Raw genomic sequence first — 23,852 nt, forward strand, 5'->3', positions numbered from 1 at the left:
AGTTGAAGATCGCCGAGGACCTCAAGTTTATAAAAGTTGTGAGGCCAGGGTTATCCGCCTGGGACAAAACATCATTATTATCAATAATAATACATAGTTTTGCAAACAGTTAATTCTATAAAATGACTATATAAAAGATATTCACCATTAATCAGTTACACATGGAAATTTCACTCGTATAAAATTCACTTCAGACGAGTTTTTCGTGAAATTCACAGGAATAAAGTTGTTAAATGTCATTTTTATATGAAATTAAAGCGAATCTTTTAAATAATGTAATTAGAAAAAAAATCTGAATTTACAAATATAATCCAAATCACGAAAAATCGATTTATTTTTAATGTCTACTTGCAATTCATCTGAAGATTTCTCTTGAATTTCATGTGCAATTCTGTGTAATATAAAATACCAAATTGAAGATGTGTGATCATTGTAAAGTACATATTGATATATATTAACGAAACGTTTGGAGGTTGACGTCACGACATATGTGTGGTCCCGAAAATATGTTATCATCTCAAACATATGCAAAGAAAAACAGGTAGCTAATAAACTATCTCTGTTTTCCGAAGGAACACACTTTGTTGTAATTTCCTTATCTTTAAGATTAACTTTCAAAACAATAGATAAAAACATTCTTGAAGAACCTTGTTCATAACATTTGCTTTCTCACTTCTAAAAATCTAAAGGGTGTATAGAAATATGGTTCCTCTAAACCCGACAGTGATGCCCTTGTTATAGATGGTCGATTGGTATATTTTCTTGTATATGAGTTACAGGTTTTTGTACATCGGCATCATAAGATATCAGCTGCGTGTCATATTTTGTTAAGCTGCTGATAAATAACTATTTAGGATATCTATTCTGAGAAAGACCAATTGAAACTATGTGGTTTGTAATAATTCTGTTTAATCAATTTTACTATTGGATAACCGAAAGTAAACCTGAAAAGTTCTGCTCCAATAGTGTTGCTACGCCGTCCACGGCGTCAAATAACTCTTTACGTTTAGATTATGACAGTACGGATGAGCCGTGTATAACAGAGGGGTTACATATGGTAATATAGGCACAGGTTAAGGAAGGTACAACATTCGCTGCACAACAAAAACAAACTTTTCCGCATTTGATCAGCGACGTCACAATGCGAGAGGAGACGTTATAAAGCTTGTTGTCATCAAGCGAAAAATTGTATTAGAGAGAGGGGAAATGTATTTTATTTCGTTTGAAATAGGGTTTTTCCCGTTTGCTATTTGTAGTTAATATTTACAGATGGGAACTAGTATAACTAGTTCGGATACTGGTTTTGTAACAGTATGTACTATTTATAAGTTTGATGTTAGGTGCAGGAGGCACGAGGAAAGTTTTGGCGGTTTTTATGGGTGGTGTTTAAAGGTACTATATAAAGTTTGGGATTTAAATGTTTTAGTATCGAAGGTGCTCGCAGTTACGTCGGATTGAAGTTGGTCACATAGGTATATGTGCAGTTGCTGCTATGTTTATTGTACGTACAGGCGTTGGAGGCATTAGCCAGGGGGAAAGAAACGAGGCGAAAGAGGAACAATGTTATATGTCATGTGTTTATATAATGTTTCGATTGAAGAAATATGTACAATTCAGTAAACTAAAATATTGTATCGCAAGAGAAAATAAGATGTTACTGCGAGCAACTAATCCTATATCTGTGTTTGTCTTGTTTATAGCCTATTGAATTAGAGATTAAATACTTTAAATTCGGACGAGCAGGGCGAGGGAGAATTTAAAGGACCAGTAATAGAACGATAAACAGATAATCGGGTTTTCTTCGTATAGATATCGTTAAATATCAGCCGCTCGACACAATGTGGATTTTTTTAGCTTGTTCTCTACGATCACTCGCCAAAGAGGTTCACATTGTGAATCTCGGCTGATATTTTACGATATCAATGTGTAAAACATCCTATAATCTATACTTATCCAATTCTTGAACCAATGCATGTTTAAATCATAAACTTAGTCTTCTGTTGACGATTTTATCGTCTTTTACGCAGACATAACGTATAATCGTCAATGTATTACTCTCTTTGGCGGCTACTTAATTGTCGTGTTTTGAAACGTTGTTTACCGATAATCACATTAGTAAACAATAAACAATAAAACATCGATATTGAGCACGTAAAGTCAGATACTAGTTTATTTTTATGACAGATACATGCGTATTGCTATCTCCGGATTTTTACGAGAGAGGTCACTCTTATGTCACTTGCATACGGAAAATAGGTCGGCGAATGACTACCTGGAAGCAAGCAATTTAAAAAAGTAACCTTTTTTTATATGTGGACAAATAAAAGAATTAACTTCAGAAAAGAAGTATATGTACATAAGTTTTCTAATGAAAACTATCCATTTAGGTGTTTTTTTTAAATTTAGGTTTCATATGACTTTAATAAAAGATCCATGCGTATTACGATCCTCGGATGTTTACGAAAAGGGTCACGCTAAGGTCACTTGCATACGGAAATATGTCGGCGAATTGCTTCCCTTTAAAAGTTTTCTTTATTGTGGTCACATAAAATAATTTACTTCAGAAAAGAAGTATATGTACATACATTTTACAATGAATCTATCCATTTAGTAAAACATAAGCATATTTTTTATTTTTTTTTAGGTTTCATGTGACTTAAAGTATTCTAATATGTCAATCATCTCTCTGAACAAAACTCCCATCCGTGGACACACACGGTCATGATACTAGATGGTCGATGTGCTTTAAATCAATTTCGACTCCAAGATAATGTAAAATCGTGCAAACATAAATGACGTCATAAATTAATTAGTTTTCATCCCGCGTAAAAAATATGATGATTTTGTAGATGAGAACAATTACTTTAGCAGACGTGAAGATTTGATTTTAATAGAGAACAAATTGGAGAGAGGTGAAGAATATGTAAGAAATTATCAATGCATGTATTTACAATAACTTTTATTGAATAGATTTGATTATATTTTATGATGTATCGAAAGTGCACTTTTCATTTATTGAATCGCAAGTCAAATCTTTATAACTAATTAATGTTCCATTTACATGAAACCTGTTTAAACCGAACCTCTTCTGGACTTCAACTTTTGTTCGGTTTTGGCCGATGTTAGATTTTATCAGGTTCACAAGGCATATAATTTGATATGACGGTGCTTACGAACATGTTTGGCTTATACAAGTTTTCGGTTTAAACAGGATTCGGTTAAGTCCGATTTCGCTGTATATAAGTGAAATCGTTTTTTAACTGCTTATAATAACATTAGATGTATGTTTCATTATAATACGTTATTATGACTGGCTAACTGCGAATCACGTGTTATTACTGAAGCGGTTGCAATACACAATAAAACTTATCATTCATGATGACACGAGGTCCCATAACAAAGTGCACAGGTAAATTAAATAAAAACTTGATGCACATCGTGTTTTCATGATCCTAGCTAAAAAATGTAATTATAAGTATTGAATGCTTCTTTTTGTAACTTCATAGGGTTGTTAAAGCTATGACCGTGCGTACATTTTTAGAATGAAGCGCTTGCGGACTTCATACAAATTGTACTTCGGTCGACGCTTTTACACCCTAATAAAGTTACAAAAAGAAGCATTCAATTCTTAAATAATATTGCTTTCATGCTACATCTTCCTACTATTGTAATAACATAAACTCTTAATATAAACGATACACATTTTATTGCCTCATCTGCGTATTTCGTATTCTAAAATCCAAATCTTTATACAACGTACAAACCATTACAAAACACTTGCTAAGAATGGTTATGCATGTACGTATAATAAAGAAGATGTGGTATGATTGCCAATGAGACAACTGTCAACAAGAGACCAAAATGACATAGGCATTAACTACTATAGATCACCGCACTGCCTTCAACAATGAGCAAAGCCCATACCATATAGTCAGCTATAACAGGCGATGTGACAATGTAAAAAAATTCAAACGAGAAAACTAACGGCCTTATTTATATAAAAAATGAACGAAAAACAAATATGTAACACATAAACAAACGACAACCACTGAATTACAGGCTCCTGACTTGGGACACTCGTACATAAATTATGTGGCGGGGTTAAACATGTTTGTGGGATCCCAACCCTCCCCCTAACCTGGGACAGTGGTATAACAGTTCAACATAAGAACGAACTATACAAATTAGTTGAAAAGGCCTTAACTCATCAGATGGACAAAAATACAAGTGAACGTGACCGGGTACTTGTACATCCCAACAACAAAATAAAACACTAGGAACAGATCTGAGAGTTTTCGCAGTTATCTGACAGCTATTTAAAATACACTAACAACTGTTAAAAAATCATACATCTAAAACTAAACTAGCAATCCGTTCACATCCAACATCCATTTGATTTAGTGTAAAGACGTCATAAACAGTCAGAGAAAAACATGACCTTGTGCAATACCAAGATACAGGTATCGACAAATTGTAAATTCATGAATGTGTATATGTTTATAACATACTAGTAATATTTAGTTTGCTGTTAATTTACTGATAACAAAATCAATATTTATACCAATAAAAACAATATTCAATGATCTTATTACAGTGTTGAATTGGTAACCTTTTAGAATAAGTTTATTTAAAGGAGCGATAAGTTTACAATGATCATTTCTAAATTTCCGGGCACAGTTAATAACATTTCCGTAAAAATGAGGATGTGCTATCTCGTTTGACGTATCCCGTTTGACGTATGCATGCATTTCCCGGAAAAACTTCACTATTGAGACCAAAAGGGAAAGTCAGCAATACAAAACGTTTGAGAATCAGTAGTTGTTTTATGAAAATCATTGAAATATAGATTAATTATTTAAGAAAAATTTAATAGCTGCGGATCCAGAGGTTGGCGGATTACTGATCTAATGGGCCCACTCCAGTCACGATTCAGTGATTCCCTATATAAACAACAAATGTTTTCAACAAAAAGGAAAAAGGAAAGGTCCGGGCCCCCCTTGATCTGCCGATGCTTACAGTTGTTTTATCTGTGAATCGAGCAGTAATAAACATTGACACAATTAAGTCGAAAATATTATTTCGGGGGCAACGTTATCAATATTATTGAGAGGATTTGGTAGATGGTAAACAGTTTATGGCTACTTTTCTCGAACGTTATTTACGGTTTCGAATAGGTCATCTGTGCATAAAGACATTAATCTTAATATGTTTTACTATTAAAACAGTGTCCCAAGTTAGGAAAAGGGTTTGTGTCATTCAATTGGTTAAAAGAAGATGTGGTATGAGTACAAATGATACAGCTCTGTATGTAAGTCAGTTGGTCAGAGGTTAATTATTTTATATATAGGTCAAAGTGAATGTATGGCCTTCAACACAAAGCTTTTAGCTGACACCGAACAGCAAGCTATAGAGGACCAACACATCTGATCAACTAATTTGTCATTCTTGTTTCAGTTTATTTGCTGTTGTATAAATTAATATATTCAAATAAATTAGGTAAACAAGTTCGTGACAAATTAGATGTGCGCCGTGTTTCGACTGCCAAGAACGCAAGAGAAAATTCACAGTAAGTCACGTGTAAGGAAAATTGAAAGCATGTTTACAATGTATTATATTAAATTATCTCCCTTACACAGAGATACAATTTGCGATCGGGTTAAGCAGAAGTAAAAAGATGAAGGGAAACTTGAACAAACAAACAAGACTATATCTCTACCACTAATGAATGCTTCATTACTGTGGTAATTATTGATTGTGTATTGCCAAAAACTAGTTAAGATATCTGACATACCGAAGTGACCCGACAAATCAGTTAAGCCATCTTTCAAGATAAATATTCGATCGAAGAATGCTTTATCTGTCTTTTCACACAGAAGTACTATGGAGTATGCACGCAGACATACGTATCTAAAGTTATTGTAATTTGTTTTGACGAACAACGTGTTACTCTAATTAACTTATCTACTAAAACATACTTCTTGTGTGACGATTCATTGACCAGTCGTTTATGTTTCTGTTTTTGCTCTGTTAAGATATGATATAATGCGAACTTATATCAATGCTTTAAGTATATTCATAGATATAATACTACAACTATGTTTTGTTTTACGTTATATATATTTAAAAAAAAAGACGATGTGGTATGATTATGTCCATGAGACAACTCTTCACAAGAGACCAACTGACACATAAATAAACATCCGTAAGTTGGGTTATAGATTAGTATTATGATTCCCCAGTTTGTGGATTTTTTTGTAAGGTGATCAGAATAGAGAATGGATCCGAGAAATTAATTTTTCTAAGAGACGAAACCTGAACAAAGTGCAGAAAACAGCCCAATGTCACCTATAAGTCTTCATAAAAGCAAGAAAATCACGCATGCGGAATTGGGCTTTAGGCAGTTGTCAAGTAAACCATTAAATAAAGTGATCAGTGAATTAGAAGCCAAACTTAACCCCGAAACATAGAAATGAACCAAAATTAAAAACAAAAACAAAAGACTTACAAAGTAACCCAAAGAAACTAAGCTTAATTACCATGATAAAAATAATCAACAAAAAGCTACTAGCAGTTACTTACACGGCAGATATAGACTTCAATATAGTGATTGAAAGGCATTCTACATTCATGTGCTCTTTATTAAATCATAACCCTTTATAATGTTTAACTTCTTTTTGAAAATCATAGTCATGAATATATAATAAAACTTTCATAACTTTTTATATTAGTTATGGTTTCAATTAATTACTCGTGCACCTTATACGTTTGATTTCACCACGCCCTTCTATCGTGTACCGTTTATCGGTACAGCAGATTTTTGAATTGACGTCATAGATCCAAATCTTTAATTCACGATTTTAAATTCTATTGTACTGAAATGGTATTCGGAATGGCAGACACGCACCTGCTGAACACGATAGGAAAAAACGTGTGGTCATTACAATTTGTAGTTTATCTAGAACTTTCTTCACACTAAAACTTTGTTCTCAAACAAAGCTGATTCAGATATCATAGTTTTTAACAACTTTCAAAATCGAAGAGAGATGAAATTGGTTGATATAAATTTTAAAGCAAACAGCTAAAGTATTTTATACTTGTACATATAAATATAGGAAACTGTGGTATGACTGCCAATGAGACAACTCTCAATTCAAATAACAGTTTATGAAAGTAAACTATTATAGGTCAAGTTACGGTCTTCAACACGGAGCCTTGGCTCACACCAAAGAACAAGCTATAAAGGCCCAAAAAAATCACTAATGTTAAACCCTACAAAAGGCAAAAACAACAGTCTAATCTATAAAAAAAAAACGAGAAACGAGAAACTCTTACGAACATCATCCACAAATGACAACTACTGTAAATCATTGTATAAAGGTAAACGAAAACAACATGCACAGTTTGTAAATATCCCTTTTCGGATACAGAAAAGTTGATGGTTTCATTTAAACGGCGTTATTTATAATTTGTTTATGTTCATGAAAGAGTACGCTAACAGTCGCTATATATATATACAATATTAACTTTCCATCCGGATTCCAAATTCTTAAAAGTTCACTCAGCACGTGAAGACATAAACATGTATTTAATGTGACGGTTATTATTTACAAAATTCATATTTAGATAATTTAATAATAAAATTAAATACGGATGCAGGCAATTTTATATATTCATTAGATATTAAGGAGATGTTCAGAAAATCTTACAAGTGAAGTGCCTGAGTCTTTACAATTCTGATAACATTAGCGGTCAGAACACTTACTACGGACACTTATTAGGGTTTTCACAATATGCAAACTGCAGCAGTTTAGATGATGTAGTTATAACTTAAAAAAAATATAACTATTATATCCTAGGCTTTATTCATGCATTTTTTTTAAAGTCAAATTGTATTTTGTGCTGAAGCTAATTGCAAAGATTATTGCGTCTAAACCCCTTTTTTAACCTTACATTATCTATGGGCTAATCACATCATTAAGGAAGAAATTTGTATAAACATGATGCGCATATGGATTACATAATTAGATCACAGAATTTACAGACGAGGAAGAAGACGAGTATTATCGGTGGATGGTACGGCGGATTAAAGTGACCATATCGAACCTGCAATGTGCATTTGCGGTTAAAATAGTGCATCTCATCAGTTGTGGGAGGAGATCGTTATGAGTTTGAAAACAAAGACAACTGGCATAATGAAAAACAAAATATTTTTTTACATCTGATATCTTTAAGGGACAGTCAAACTCATATATCTAAAATAAACTGACAACGTCATGGCTAAAAAAGAAAAATTAAACGACAAAAGGACAAATAATAGTACACAAGACTACATAGACAACTAAAAACTAAGCAAATAATAGAACACAAGACTACATAGACAACTAAAGACTAAGCAACACGAAACCCACAAATAATAGGCACTCCGGAAGGGTAGGCAGATCCTGCTGTACATGTGGCACCCGTAATTGACGACAAATATATATAAAAGAGACAACGTTTCACTACTGACCAAATGAACCGGACATTAAAAACAAAAGGTCACTGTACGGCCTTCAACATTAAAGTCCATAATGCATTGTCAGCTATTTAATGCCCCGAGATGACTAATGTTAAACTTATTTTGTGAGTTTAACCTGCGCAAAAGAGAGGTCAGTCGAAGTTAAGTCCCGGAAGTTGGAATTTGTGTTTTGCATTTACAAAGCGGTAATGTTAGTTGGTACCTATAAAAACGTTTAAACCCGCTGCATTCATTTTGTTTGCACATTATCTAAGTCAGAAATCTGATGTCCAAAAGTAGTCTTGTGTTGATGTGGTTCATAAGTGTTTCTCATTTTTTATATATATAAGACCGTTGGTTTTCCCGTTTGAATAGTTAACCGCTAGTCATTTTGGGGCCCTTCGTATCTTGTTGTTCGGTGTGAGGCATGGTTTTACGAGTTGTACTTTGACCTATAATGGTTTACTTTTATAAATTGCGACTTGAATGGAGAGTTGTCTCATTGGCACTCATACCACATCTTCTGATATATATGTGTTTGGATTTCGGTCTAAATATTTGCGCGTGCATGGATTCGAAACTATCAACTATGACCAAAACACTTTACGACGTTACATTACCCCCTAGAACTGTTAATTTTCAAAAGTGGATACCGGATTCTTATATTTCTAAAACTTAAAACTGATATAGAAAAGGGATACCAGTCTAACCCAATCATATATTAGTTTAATATATCAAAACGGACATTACCAAATCAAAAAGGATGATGCTAACATTTAGTTGTTATTTAAGAGCCTTTTCATATCAATAGTCTCTTATAACATTGTTTAAGTATTTACTTTAAAAATAAAGTAATCAAACAAATGATAAAATGATCACAGCATTTTTTTAAAAATTGTATGTAAATGTTAAACATTGTAAAACGTCGAAATAAAATTATAATGGAGTAAATTATAATGCTGATCGTTCTATGTTATTTCCTTTTTTATTTTATTCTTTATAATAACGCATGTGTTAAGTCATCTACATGTACACGTATAAATGAATTTTTACATTCACTTTGGATTCTAAATTGACTGTGGAGGTACTGTTTAGTTGTCTGAAGGCGTTGTCTAAATTTCGTGATGAATAACTGACAGATGTGGGCGATATACATGTATAAACAGTTTTCATTGATTTGAATGATGTTTTTTTTTTCATTGGTGTAAGTGGTGTATGACGGAGGCGATATACATGTAGTATCATTTTTCATTGACGCAAGTGATGTATGACGAAATCTCTTTTTAACAGACTTCATTTTGTACCTCCGAGGTTGCATGTGTTGCATAAGGGACACATGGCTTTCTATATAATAAGACATGCATCTGCAAAGGTTTTTGTACATGGATAGACACCTCTTCCGATACAAATGCGGTTATCAAGTAACATCTAACGAAGCAACCAAAGTAACATCATATACATTATGAAATAAGGATCTTATCGATGTAAAATACGTCATAATCAAAAATTTTAATCTCAATGGTAGTTTGTATATTACATAATATATCATGTATAGTACTTGTTATAGTTGATACAGGCGTAAAACGTGATAGTCGAATGTTCAATAGTTGTTTAGCGGAAAACATGTTGCAATATATTTCAGAGTACAACCAAATCCAAAATGCTTAGTCAGAGTGGTATGGCGGATTCAGGGTGGGGTACGTCCCCTACCACTTTGATCGACATGTTATTTTTTTAATAAAATCTCCATTATGTCTACGAATTGTGTTCTCTAACGATAGATCTTCCCTAAATTTTAAAGGTTTAAAATTAGACAAACAAACTATCCAAGGCATGCGATCCAAACAGCGAGATTTTCAAAGGACATAAAAAATCGTATTGTATGAGGCATAACAGTTTTAAAACATTGCCCCTTGTTAGGTACTATAATGTTTTTGGACTAAAGTATCAATATTGTTAAAACTTTTTATCTTTAAAGATGCCAATCGATAGTGCTCCTCATATGAATTATAATTGATATAATTCAACATTTAAAATGGAAAATATCTACAAATGTTACTGAACATCGCATACATTCACCATGCATGTGTACATGTACAGGAAGCCAACCAAAAAAAAAAGTCGAAGAAAAACAACAACCAAATTACACTGTATATAATTATGTATGATTAGTAAAAGACATTCGATTAGTTCTTTTGAATGTAAAAAAATCTTTTAAAAAATGAAATTGTTTCAAATATGAGGTAGCCCGGAATGGCTCCGGTGTTTTTTAGGATGTAGCTGATTAAACAATAATAAAAAATGAATATTCACCATTGCTAATTTGCAGTTTCAGATTCGTTGGTAATTTTATAGAAAATAAAGTATTACCCAGAATTCGACGGTTACATTCTGACACGGCAAATTGAAAGCTCTACTAGCACTGATTATATATTGTAAATATGCCCTTTATATATGCACGATGTTTTGCTTTCATAGACAATCATATTTTACACTCTATGAAATGTCTTTATTCTAAAAGTATGAGCTGCGCTATATAGAAATCACGTGCACGTACATGTATTTGTGTCAGCATTTAATAGATTTTTTTAAAATTCAAATACGAAATAAAAGATGAATTCTGGACTGTTTTGTATGGTTCTTATAAATCAACTCAATTTTTAAACAGAAACATACTTTCCATACCGATTTTTCAACCCGAATCAAGTTATTAGATGTACACTGTATTGAAATAATTTGAGTAGGGTATTAAGATTTTTTTACGATGCAGGTCATATCTTGTTTTAGTAAACATTGTCGAGGATTCACTTTTCAAATACAATTTAATCATTTAACGATGATATCCAATATAATATACAAGTAACAAGTTCATGGCCCGTATGCACAAAACCACTTACGTTAAGAAATCCCATTGTAGTGCTGAGTTATCGTTGCCCATGACGAAAAATTCGCCCATTCGAATCCAATCTTATAACTTCAGTACTGTGTAGCTTTATGCATACGGACCATGATTGGTTTAACAATTTGTACTTTAGATGTCAGGTGGTCTCAGAGCATACTAATTATCTGCCAAATGGATCATTATAGTACGTACTCTATGTTTAGAAATTGTCCAAGACGAAATATCTTTGTTCTAAATGAATAAACAAACAAAACGACATGCATCTATGTTTTAACAATCATAAAGATAATGAAAGAGTTTTCGTTGTGTCTGCATGTTTTCTTTTCCTGTAGATATAAAGTGCAACAAACTGATTTGGGGAAAACACACTCAAGATTCCAAAAAGCGTTTCGTTTACAAAAAAAAATCATAGGTGGCGCTCAAATTTAAAAAAATCGAAGGTCAATTAAATATGAACTTATAATTACATTACATGTATGTTTCCTTATCATACTTTATTTTGATTGGCTAACTCCACATCACGTGTTATTCCTCAGTACGCAATTGCATTACTCAATAAAATTTATCATTCATAATTACACGTGGTTCCACAATAAAGTGCACAGGTGAATTAAAAAAATATATATATAAAATTTGGGTTTTCATGATCATAGTTAAAAAAATGTAATTATAAGTATTGAATGCTTCTTTTTGTAACTTCATAGGGTTGTAAAACTTAAGCGTTGACCTTGCGCACATTTATAGAATGAAGCGCTTTTGCGCTTCATACAAAATGTACTTCGGTCAACGCTTTTACACCCCAATGAAGTTACAAAAAATCGCATTCAATTCTTAAGTAAAGCTTTAAAAACCGATAATTCATAATTGCTGTGTCAATTGCGCAAAACGATTGTATTTTCACTTTTCATCTCTACGTCACTCTCTCAGTAGAAATACAGACTGAACTAACTTATCATTGAAGATACCAGTAATGTGTCAATCAATCTCCGTGTATTATAACACTATTCTGTACATGTACAAACTGTATGCGACAACTATCCACCAAGTTCAAATGAAGTAGATGTAAGCAATTATAGGCAACTGTACGGCCTTCAACAATGAGAAAACCCGAAACAGTTTAGTCGGCTTTAAAAGGCCCCTCCATCAACAAAACCATTGAATATCCAAAAAAAAAAAATCCAAAAAAAATAACGACATGTATTACAGCATCAATTTGTGATATTTCATGACAATTCTCGCATTTTTAGTTTTTTTAAAGCATTACTTTCACTAAAACATATTGTAATCCACGGCATTATGATGTAATCTATATCTATCGTGCACGTACCAATAAATAACGTGTCTATGTTGTTTCAGTCGAAAACAAAGTATATCGAAAGACGTACAACATTCATAAATTTGAAACCAAGGAAAGCTAACGTCAAAGTGGTATTTATTTAAGAATTGAATGCTTCTTTTTGTAAATTTATTGGGTGGTAAAAGCGTTGACCGAAGTACATTTTGTATGAAGCGCGGAAGCGCTTCATTCTAAAAATGTACGCACGGTCAACGCTTTTACAACCCTATAAAGTTTCAAAAAGAAGCATTCAATACTTATAATTACATTTTTTAGCTAAAATCATGAAAACACGGTTTTTATCCAGTTTGATTTAATTCACCTGTGCACTTTTTTGTGGGACCTCGTGTCATCATGCATGATAAATGTTATTGTCTGATGCAATTGTTAACGGAATAACATGTTAGCCAATCAGAATAACGTATCATAATGAAACTTACATCTAATGTAATTATAATTTAATACCGAAGCTATATTTAATTTACCAAAGATAAATGATAAGACACGGTTTGATATTTGATAGAATCAGCAGTTATAATTTTTCACTATGTATTTCCCCCTTGCTTATCAGTATCTTGTGGTATTTTTGAAAATTTATATTTTTGATAACTTTAACTAGCTCTTTGAATTACTAAGTGCATTGAAACTTTAGAGCATTATACAATGTCTAACGTAGATCATACGTACTTTCTTTTCTCAAGTGTCTAGATCGTAAGATAGAGACACTTCAATGTAGAATGTACAAATGTAGATCTAACTTAAGGTGGTACCCAACACTTTCACTAAAATTAATTTGGCTCGTTTAATTTTGATAAAATTTGGACAACGTATTTACTTTGACCCTTTAACAAAAATATAAAAATTTCAAAAATTTTGAACCAACCGTTTTGTCAGAAAAATTACACTGGTTATATAGCAGTTTTACAAACACTAATTTTGATCATTGAGATGCTTTACATTGCCTTCATAATGTAACGTAATAAAAACGTTTCGCTGATATTACAGAGTTATCTCCCTGTAGTGTTAGGTACCACCTTAATTTCTCTCAAGTGTCTAAATCGCAAGATAGAGACACCATAGGCGTGAAAAAAAGATATAAGGGATTACGACCAGAGCTACGGCTTCAAATATCCAAGTAAATAAAGATTCAAAAGATACAAAAAAAATAATAAAATAGAACTTCCGTGTTCGTTTCCAGATCTTAGATTCTACATCTAGACAGATTTCCCATAGACGTGAAAAAGATACAGAAAAAAAATTTGATTCGAGCATCGATTAAAATATTCTAGTTGAAAGTATTAAAAAGGTAAAAATACAAAACATGTGGAACCTGAATACAATTTACGACTCTTGATCTTGAAGAAAATACAAAAAAAGCAATACCAATGTTAACTGAACATCCCAAAACTGAGGGAATAACAGGTGTAAAAAACATGAAATGATTTTACATGTAGATGGAAATAATTTTTCGGGATTTTGTATTCACTGTATGATAAAAGACATAAAAGCCCTAGTGGCCTTGGGTATTTAAAGATAGAACAAAAAGTAAACGATCATGATATATATCTAAATTCATTTCTGAATATAAAAATGAAAGTTTTTCAGTTAACTGTGTGCGCAGAATTTTTGGCAGTATTACAAATAAATTTTAAAAAGGCTATCATTATCCCTTATGGATCAGGAAATACTACTGTGCCACTCATACATGTAGGCGTGACCAGGGAACAGTATATGTTCCTGGTGGGACTGAGTAAAAAAACTGATCAGAGTTACGACGTACCTGGAATATCCTTCCAGTTAATATATGCTAAAATGATTTTTTTAAGCAAATGTGTAACGTGATAACTGATTCCATAGCTGTATCTATATCTTAGAATCTACATTGTAGACAGGTGTTTCATAGGTGACTATTTGTGTTTGCTGCTTGTGTTTACCCATTATTTTCTTTTTACATTTAACCCTACCCATACCCTCTTAGTTTTCTGAGAAATGTAAGGCCATCTATAATATTTACATATGCATTGTTCGATATTATATCATATAGTATATGAAACCACAGGAATGAAATATAAATTAAAATATCAGTTTCATAAATTTTCTAGGCAAAAATACACACATCAAATTTAATCAAATTTAAAACGATTTTATTTATAGCTCTTTCGTATACATTAAGCGAACATTAACATTAAAATATCGATAAAATTTAACAAACATGAAAATTGTGACTATGGAACATTTAAGAGAGAACCGTAAGTGTATCTTATTCAATACCATCATACGCAACATAAAACGAACCCCACTTTGTCTTATATCGTGGGAATAGCGATTAATTAGCAATGGTGAAATCGTAAAATAATTTCAACCTGCAAGAAACATAGTCTACGACCATAATTTTCGAATTTAACAAACATGCATAAAAATTGTGACGATTAAACATTTTTGAGGGTACTGTAAGTATATCTTATTCAAAACGATCGTGCACAACATGAAACGTACATCACTTTGTCTTTTACAGTGGGAATGACGATTAATTAGCAATTGTGGAATCGTTCAAGAAGTGCAACCTGCAAGAAACATAGTCTATATCCATAATTTTATTATTCAACAAACATGAAAATTGTGACTATAGAAAATTGTGCGGGTACCATAACTTAAGTGTATCTTACTCAATACCATCTTGCGGAACATGAAACAAGCCGTACTTTGTCTTATACCGTGGGAATATTAATTATTTAGCAATGGTGAAATCGTTAAATAAGTTCAACCTGCAAGAAAATAACCCATAATATTATTATTCAATAAACATGAAAATTATCACTATGGAACATTTTGGAGAACTTTAAGGGTATTTTACTCCATACCATCTTGCGCAACATGAAACGACCCCCACTTTGTCTTATACCGTGGGAATAGCGATTAATTAGCAATTGTGAAATCGTTAAATAAGTTCAACCTGCAAGAAACATAATCTACACCCATAATTTTCGAATTCAACAAACATGCATAAAAATTGTGACGATTAAACATTTTTGAGGGTACTGTAAGTAAATCTTATTCAAAACCATCGTGCACAACATGAAACGTACATCACTTTCTCTTTTACCGTGGGAATGGCGATTAATTAGCAATTGTGAAATTGTAAAACGGAGTTCAACCTGCAAGAAACATAGTCTATATCTATAACTTTCTTATTCACACAAATTGTGACGATGAAACAATTTGGGGGTTGTGTAAAGTGTATCTTACTCAAAACCATTGGCGCAACATGAAATGAGCCCTACTTTGTCTTTTACCGTGGGAATGGCGATTAATTAGCAATGGTGAAATCGTTAAGGAAGTTCAACCTGCAAGAAACATAGTCTATATAGCTATATCCATAATTTTCTGAACGATATTTAAATAAATGAAAGCCAATGATTCATAAATTACTAATCCAACAATATGTATATGTAATACTCTACAACGAGAAAAGCAACTGTTGGGAACATGCATTTCATCTAAATTCATAATCAATAGCAAGAGACTTCAAACGAAGCATGTAGATAAGTATAAATAGTTATACCACTACCTCTAATTAACAGCACACTACGTACCATCGCCTTTACTTTATTACTTCCTCTTTGTCAATTACTTGCATCTGATACAGATGAAATAAATAACTAGCATTGTACCAGTCTCTTTTTTGTTCTTTATGTACATTCCGACATGGATGATACAGATAAATAACTAGCATTGTACCAGTCTCTTACTTGTTCTTTATGTACATTCCGACATGAGTGATACAGGTTGTTGCATTTCCTTAGTACAGTCACATGTAAGAATTATAATGATAGATATAGGAAGATGTGGTGTGAGTGCCAATGAGACAACTCTCCATCCAAATAACAATTTAAAAAGTAAACTATTATAGGTCAAAATACGGCCTTCAACATGGAGCCTTGGCTCACACCGAACACCAAGCTATAAAGGGCCCCAAAATTACTAGTGTAAAACCATTCAAACGGGAAAACCAACAGTCTAATCTATATAAACAAAACGAAAAACGAGAAACACTTATATATTACATAAACAAACGAGAACTACTGTACATGCTTTTATTTTTCATTGGTACAGTCGTACATTAGGTACGTGTTGCCATGTATTATATTTGCTGCAGTTAGACGAATAATAAAATTTGCATATGTGTTCTTTATTTACATTCCGCCATAAACGTTACAGGTTGTTGCTTTTCCTTAGTAAAGTCACACGCGAGGCTCGTGGTGATGCTCTGGTTTTCCAGAGATGTGATTTGCTGTAGTAAGACGTATATAAAATTCCGTTATAACATGCTACTTTTCCGTAGTACAGTCACACTTGGTAATTATAAGTATGCTTTGGTTTTTCCGCGATATTATTTTCTGTTGTTAGACGAATAATACTAATTGCATTTTTGTTCTTTATTTGTACATTCCGAAATGCAAGGGACATGTTTCTGTTTTTTAAGTACAGTTATACTTCATGATTAAGGGTTCGTATGTGATGCTATTGTCTTGCCTTGTTATTATTTGGTGTGAGTAGACGTATTTAGAAAATTAGCGTTTTAGTTCCTAACGTACATTCCGACATGCGAGTAACAGCTTGTTACGGTATTTTGTTTAGTCCCATGTGATGTTCATAATGATTCTATGGTTTTCCTGTTAACTAGTTTGCCGTGGTCATATCGGAAAACTTACCATTTCAATAGTTATTTACATTCTAACATGCATATATAAAAAGTTCGTCTTGAACAATCAAGGAATATTTGTCACTGGACGTTAAGTAAACAAACAGATTACAGGTTGGTTATGACGAAGCTATGGTATTCCCTTGTCATTATTATATTTGGATTTACATTGGTCTGTTGAGGCTTTAATTATAATTATCTGATTTTTGAAAAATGACAAAAAAGTGCTACATGTAAATAGGCATATTAGTTTTGGTTACTGTATACAAAGTTCTTATCTGAAAAACTAGCATTATAATTTGCGATGTCACATGTTGCTCAATCGTTTTGTCATAGTTACATCTTGTTTCTGTATGTCCCACAAATGGATACGGAACAATTCTAAGTTGCTACATTTACGCCAACATTTGAAGCTTCCCCCTTTTATTCTTTCAGGTTGTGAATAATACAAACAGATTGTGTAGGTGAAATGAGAATAGTTTTCTCTTGTTTTGTTGATACAATTGTTATTTACCTGCCAACTATCGTTCATATGTAATAATATCACAAATGTATAATTGATAATCATTTATAGTGTGGGTTCGCGTGTAAAAATTCTGTCTCGACGACAGTCATATTAACAAGAGCAATGTGTATACTAAACCTAATTTCTACAAAACCACTTCAATAACTTCTGAACGTTTTAAGTAAAGCTTCTTCCTTCTCATGCATGAACATGTAAAATTTGTGGTTACAAAAAATAATAAAACGATAATTTAAAAGAAAATGAGATAAGACAGCATATACCTTTATAGGTTAGTGAACGGTTTTTACAATTAAAACACGGTAGCAAAATGTTATTCATTATAAATTATTCAATTGTATATATACGATATATTTTGAATAATTTGACTCATATCTACAAACGAAGACAACAGCATGGCTATGATTGTGTTTATATTGTTCATCTATATCACATTTTTAAGTCCCAACAAATCATATTGTTTCCTTTTAGAGCTTGGGTGGAGTGCTATGCAGAAGGCTGTTTTGATATGTAAGCATTCAAACTAGACAGACAAATACCGCTGGATATGCGGTATGGGTTATATTAATTGTTGAAGAACTTACCATGACATATACATTTAGCTACCTACTCTTTCTTCATATGGTCTCTGGTTAACAGTTGTCACATTGGAAGTTTTACAATATCTTCAGATATTTATATATATGCTGTGTTCGTTTTATTCAAACATGCCAAACAAAGGTCAGCTAAATATCGTGGACAAAATCACATCTTTTACACCTCATATACATTAATTTCTACATATGCACAACAGCACATTAGCACATTAGCACATCAATGTACTAACCTTTTAAAAAATCCAACCCAATACCACATCAGTCACTATGTCCCCATTTATTTGTATCATATAATATCATATCATACGTGATGGAATTCTATGCTGGTAAGACATGTACTGTCCGACATATCGAATGTTCAGAATGATTAACGACTACTTTAATTACCACGGTACCCGCATCTTTAAATCGCCCATATCAACATGCATATATTCTAGGTTTTAACAAATATTCATTGATATATACGCTGAATAAGGAAATAGCATATACTCAAGTTTCATTTGTACTTACATAACTATATGACTTGATTTAAAGATCCTGCAATTGATAAACAATTAAATGAGAAAAAAGTACGACTGATATCAAATGTGCACTTAAATCACAATTCTCAAACATACGACAATACCATGATAAAAGATAATTGAAAAAGCCCAACGACAATCAAAAGTCTTTATATATAACCATCCATATATTGAAACTAGACAAAACACAAGTGAAATTGCCGCATTGCTATTTGTATGCGAGATCTCAATTTTCAAGCAATTATAATAACTAAGAACATGCCTTAATTTGCTATGTTAAAATGTAAAAGTAACGTACCATAACAACTACAGAACAAACATCATAGTGTAAGCGATTATGAAAATCTTCATCAGATACATCCGAACTTAATATATTTTTTAAGGGAAAATACTTATAACACATGTCGTTATATTTCACAAACCTGTCCAAAACTAGTGAGTGGTTGCAGACGATGCAAATTTCACCAACTGCACTCTTGTATTTAACAAATTATGCAGAAATGATATAAAGATTAAATTAAGGTATTTTTCGAAAAAGTATTTCCAAAGTTTATGAATCTTTGTCTCAAACCTTTTTTTTGCATTTAAAGGGAAATGCATTATATAGAATTTAAGAAAAGGAGATAACTTTTACAGAATAAAACGTAAGCTTCTATAAAACTAACTCATTATATATACTTTTTGTACCAGGATTTTAAAACAAATTACGTCAGACGAACGTTTCGTCTTCAAAAAGATACATCAATGAGGATCGAATAGAAAATTAAAAAGGGATAATAAATGATAACGATAAACAAAACATTGAGGGATTAAAATTCCGAAGCTTTTGCCAAATACATGCAGATTAGATTATCTATTCATGGAGTAGAAAGTCCTTAGTATTTAAAAAAAATTAAAACGTAAGCTTCTAGATAACACAGATAATACAAAATAAAATATATGTAACTACCTACCGTTAGATTACATCAGAAACCGCGGTAACTTTAAGTATGTTTATAATATTCATACTTTTTATACTTTCTATGTTACGTAATAAACCACTAATGATACGTCAGACCCTAGTGCTCTAATTACTAGTATTAATTACAATCCAAAAGTTTATACAACAAGTGGTTATTTTTTTTTTCAGTTGAGTAAAACAAACTTACCTTGATTAGGGTGTAAGAATCCCGTAAATTGTTTATAGAATAATTTATCCAAATTAAGTCACATAATCATAGATAAAGCAAAGTCTTTGGAAATAGAAACTGCAGATATATGTGAATTCAAATCACATAAAAAGAAGAAAAAAAAGAAACTAATTTGATGAAAATGACAACTGGCACTTGTTACCATATTCTTTGCAACTTTTTTGATTGACGGGGTACCACGTGCTGATCTATTATTTGTCTGATGATACGAAACATGTATCTACGCTAGACTGAGAATGGGGATCTCCCTTCATAGGAAGTGACGTTTACATGCTTTTAGCGCCAATTAGATAAACACGTGGTTGAAAATTATTCTCAAATCAGGTAAATAAATTGATACATCGTTTGCAGTGTAAATAACAAGATTTCGTATAGGTAATTGGTCGATATCAATTCATTACTGTCAGAGTTATTTTCCAAGGTATTTTTATTCCGTTATAAATGATGCGTTTTTGCACCTCTAGTGATTGATTTGTGATAAATTCGACACACGTGCATGTTTAACCTTGGCAAATGTCCTGACATATTCATTGCGAATTTTCCATAATGATATTATTGAAGAATAATTGCAATATTTACAACATATGTCTTTTATAAGTTGTGATAAGTTTCTTATTATTGAGATAAATATTTGTGTTTTGTTATCACTGATTATTATAATTTTAATAACATGCAGACTGGAAGATCATACTTTACATTGCATTACCAGAAACTACATGATTTGCGTAAATGTAGGGAAATATCCCGAGCTGATTTGGTGGAACGAACAATACAATATCTATTCTTTATATTTTGCGCCAATATATTCTTCGCCATAATACTCATGAGTTACTAAAAGGTTTTTCAAAAATGTGACATTTTTTTATACAAACATAAAATTTATTTTGTATGATATTGCGTTTATTCTAAGTTCAAGGGCACATTTGAAGGCACGTAGTAATTCAATGTATTGTTATTTAGTATTGCTTAAGGTATTAATACTCAAAGGTGTATGCACGAAAATATATTCAGCATTGTTTACATCGTAAACCGTATGAATTTGCACCATGTCTGTGCGTTTTGCATCTAGCAGTTTAATCAAACGTTTTATACAATATCTAAAACTTACAACAACTGTATAATTGAATAAAGATACTAACATGCTCATTGACATATTTATATATACTCAAATAAGTTCTAGAGAGGCATTCTAAGTTATTGTCATCCCAAATGTTGTCCTGATTATCGCTTCGAACACGTCAACGTCCGGATTCATTTGTATCGGGGTTATACGGGGTGTACAATTTAAAAGGAAAATCCATTTACATCATACAATGTATACGTACATTGTTTATTAATCAAATATACTTCAAGTATGATAAGCCTGGCTGTAACCGTTGATATCTGAACATTTAGTTGAAGAAAAAAAAAACATCGCTCTGACAACATAGACAAGTCTACACAGTTTCAAAAGCCTAACAGGTTCATTCGTAATGATGGCCCCTATTTATCGCAATTGACAGATCAGTTTGTGAATTACTATCTCGAAATGAATAACAAGCAAAGCATCATAGGACCTTATGTTTTAATGATTCAGTAGTTTAGCTTTTCTTATATGTTTTCCATTATTTGGTTGGTATGTTAAAAGTTTATATGAAGAAAGTAGGAATATGAAACATTTTTATGTTTTTTATTTACATTGTTTGTGAAATTAGTATTGACTTTACATTATTTATTTGGTTCCTACACACTTTCTGTTCCCGAAAATAATTACATTATTACAAAAACTAGTACAATACATCGATACACAATCCAAATGCCTTATAATGCCGAAATCATCATGAAAACAAATTACCGTTATAAATGTTATTATTGCTAGAAAGTTAATGACGTTAGGTTTATTAGCTGCCGAAATGATATCCTCAATTTATCATAACGATTAAAAGACGTTCATAGTTAATAGCTAACCAGAAAGATGAATGCCAAAGTGATCCCACAGTAATTGTGCTAATAAGAATTTTTATGGTATGTAGTTAAAAAGAGCTTATATGTCGCGACATATAGTTTGTTAATGTATGTATATGATATTTGAAATATTTAACACATTCTCAAATAAAAGTGCAAAATCAATATAAAGTTTGTTCATTCTAAGGTTGCAACTGTATACTTAAAAAAGTTACTAGAGAAGATATGAGGTAAAAGGTTATTAGTTCGTCAAAAGATATTTATAAATTTACTGTTTACAAATGTTTGGATTTTTTGAAATACTAAGCCTTTTCTACCTCAGGCATAGATAACCTTAGCTGTATTTAGCAAAACTTTTTTTAGGAATTTTGGTCCTCAATGCTCTTCAACTTCGTACTTGTTTTGGCCCTTTTAACTTTTTTGTATTCGAGCGTCACTGACGAGTCATTTGTAGACAAAACGCGCGTCTGGCGTATATACTATATTTAGTCCTGGTATCTATGATGAGTTTATTTTCTTCTGTACATTTCAATGGGGTTCGTGTTGTTTATTCTTTAGTTTTCTATGTTGTGTCATGTGTACTATTGTTTTTCTGTTTGTCTTTTTCATTTTTAGCCATGGCGTTGTCAGTTTGTTTTAGATTTACGAGTTTGACTGTCCCTTTGGTGTCTTTCGTCCCTCTTTTCAATCCGTTTGTCTACGGATTCAATTAATAAGCAAAAATACAACGTAACGTGAAAAAAACAAAAACAAAAAAACAAAAAAAACAAAAACAAAAAACAAAAAAAACAAAAAAAACGGTACTAATTTTCTTGCACCAGATGCGCATTTCGACAAAACATGTCTCTTCAGTGATGCTCGTGGCCAAAATATTTGAAATTCAAAGCTTATATAAAAGATGAAGAGCTATAATCCAAAAGGTTCAAAAAGTGTAGCCAAATCCTTGAAAGGAATCAGAGCTTTGCATGAGGGAGATACACACAAGCTTGCATTTGATTCGAGTGCCACTAATGACTCTTATGTGGATTAAACGTACATATTGATAAGCCAGACATCTATGGTTAGTTTTTAACTTTTAAAAATGTACGTTCAAAGTAATAAGATGTATCGGATTAATAGATTTCCATTGGATCATAGGTTGTAGGTTTTGGCGTATGACAATAACAATCAAAACCAAGGAGTAACCAAAGACTCACAAAACCAAAAGACATGTACATGAACAATTGTAAATAAGAAATAAGAAACAACACGAACTCCACTAAAACTGGAAGTGAATACATGAGTATTTCTTTTTAAACAGAACATATGGGAAAGACTAATGTGTAGGATACAATTTTTTGGAATTTTTGATCCTATGCTCTTCAACTTTGTACTTGTTTGGCTTTATAAATATATTTATATGAGCGTCACTGATGAGTATTATGTAGACGAAACGCGCGTCTGGCGTACTTAATTATAATCCTGGTTCCTTTGATACCTATATACAACCCTATATGTATAATTTCAAATGGTAGCCTATAAATAGTTTTCTGCTTTAACATGTTATGTTGATACATTGTACCACAAATGGAACTAAGGATAGAAGGCAGAACATTGGTCAAGAACAACAATTGTGCCCATCGAATCTCAGTTTTAGTTTCA

The 23,852-nt window shown here is 32.1% G+C and overlaps 1 protein-coding gene across 1 annotated transcript in view; it reads right to left on the minus strand.

Moving 5' to 3' along the window:
• Positions 1–20,482, minus strand: part of LOC134700101 (innexin unc-9-like) — a 160,136-nt gene extending 139,654 nt beyond the window's left edge. Inside the window, exon 1 of the mRNA XM_063561471.1 lies at positions 20,226–20,482. The gene's annotated coding sequence lies outside the window, so the exon portion shown is untranslated. The remainder of the gene's footprint in view (positions 1–20,225) is intronic.
• Positions 20,483–23,852: the final 3,370 nt, after the last annotated feature.

The sequence above is a fragment of the Mytilus trossulus genome, unplaced genomic scaffold, assembly GCF_036588685.1.
Source record: "Mytilus trossulus isolate FHL-02 unplaced genomic scaffold, PNRI_Mtr1.1.1.hap1 h1tg000122l__unscaffolded, whole genome shotgun sequence".
Classification (NCBI taxonomy): Eukaryota; Metazoa; Mollusca; class Bivalvia; order Mytilida; family Mytilidae; genus Mytilus; species Mytilus trossulus.